At 36.4% G+C, this 1,853-nt stretch overlaps 1 pseudogene; it reads left to right on the plus strand.

Moving 5' to 3' along the window:
* The first annotated feature begins 544 nt into the window (after positions 1-544).
* On the plus strand, positions 545-1,110 carry LOC105523353 (annotated as a pseudogene).
* Positions 1,111-1,853: the final 743 nt, after the last annotated feature.

Genomic DNA, 1,853 nt, shown 5'->3' on the forward strand with positions numbered 1-1,853 from the left:
AGAACTTAAAATAGAACTACCATTCAACCCAGAAATCCCATTACTGGGTATACACCCAGGGGAATATAAGTTGTTCTGTAATAAAGACACATGCACACATATGTTCTTTGCAGCACTATTCACAATAACAAATACATGGAATCAACTTAAATGGCCATCAACCGTAGATTGGATAAAGAAAATGTGATACATATACACCATGGAATACTACACAGCCATAAAAAGAACAGGATCATGTTCACTGCAGCAACATGGTTGGAGTTGGAGGTCATTATCCTAAGCAAATTAACACTGGAATAGCAAACCAAATACCACATATTCTCCCTTATAAATGAGAGCTAACCATTGAGTATACATGGACACAAAGAGGGAAACAACAAACGTTAGGGCTTACTTGAGGGTAGTGGGTGGGAGGACAGTGAGGATCAAAAAACTACCTATTGAGTACTATGCTTTTCACCTGGGTGACCAAACCCCATGATATGCAATTTATCTATATAACAAAACTTCACATTTACTCCTGAACCTAAAAGTTGAAAAAAAAGAAGTTTCATCTTCCTTTGACATAGTTAGCAAGGAGACCACTTAAAATATGATCACTCATTCTACTTGTGCCCTCATCACACACTTCTTCTATATGATTACTTTGAGATCTATGGTACAAGTCATTGGCAGAGAATCCAAGTACTGTGGATTTTGTGACTCCTTGGTAACCACCTATTGGGTAGAGAGCATCCTAGGATTTTCCATGGGTCTTGTTCCTCACCTCCTGGGTGACATCACTTCTTTGTGGCTGTGTAACTCAGTGGCCTGCCTCATCAATACCTGGACAGGGTTTCTGTCATGAATGAAATGAAGAGTTATTCTCAAGCTGTCACAGGATTTTTTTTGCTAGTATGTTGACCTACCCCTTTTCACTGTCTCCAATCTTATGGCTTTCAACACCTGTGGTCTTGCTGGTGGATGCCCTCCTTACACTCCAAGATATTCTTCTTAGATTATTGGTGCATGCTACATGAAAAGGGAAATATGAACCTAGGAAATAGCTTGTTTTTCTGGAAGATCTCTTTTGGGAAGACTTATTCTTGTAACCTGACAATGTTAATTTGAAGATGTGAGGCAGGAACACCAACTTTTCTATAGTACTAGAAGTACAGAATTAAGGGAGAGAATGTGGATTTATTTATATTGTGGCACAATTTTTAAATAGTCATTTAATCTTGGGAAAAATTTTTAAAAATCCTTAATTTATTAAAACAAAAAGAAAACACACATGCAGTTATTTCCCTTTGTTATGTGGGAGTATAGCAGAGGTAAGGAATTTGTAGGAAGGGAAGAGATAATGAAAGAGTAAGAGACTGCATAACAATGTCATAGTAAAAAATAATAGTATGTAGCATACCAAATTTAGTTAAAATGCATTAAGATATGTATTAAAAGATGGCCACAAAATTTTTGCTAGGGATAGATTCCTCAGAAGTTTGTATTTCATGTGACTTTTTTCACCTATGTCCTTATACTTTTGTATATTGCTCAGTTTTTAAACTATAAAGATGTATTATTTTTTTAATTAGAAATAGAAGTTTCACTGTAATTAAAAAAATGAAACAAAATACATTCATCAACTCAAAGGAATTTATTTAAAAAGTCTGACATCCAGTGAGGTGAAGACTTAGGGTTGCTGAACGTAGAAAAGACCTGACGTAAACGGTGGGAGGAGGGCCAGGAACTCTTCCTGAGCCACAGAGAAGACACACCTAGAACTGACTTAGAATCAGTGGAAAAAAAATTTTTTTCAGACATTCGTCTTGGGGTTGGGATCAAGACGAATGCTGTGAGCAGGGAAATAATTC

The sequence above is a fragment of the Colobus angolensis genome, unplaced genomic scaffold (genome assembly GCF_000951035.1).
Source record: "Colobus angolensis palliatus isolate OR3802 unplaced genomic scaffold, Cang.pa_1.0 Scaffold46, whole genome shotgun sequence".
In the NCBI taxonomy this organism is placed as follows: Eukaryota; Metazoa; Chordata; class Mammalia; order Primates; family Cercopithecidae; genus Colobus; species Colobus angolensis.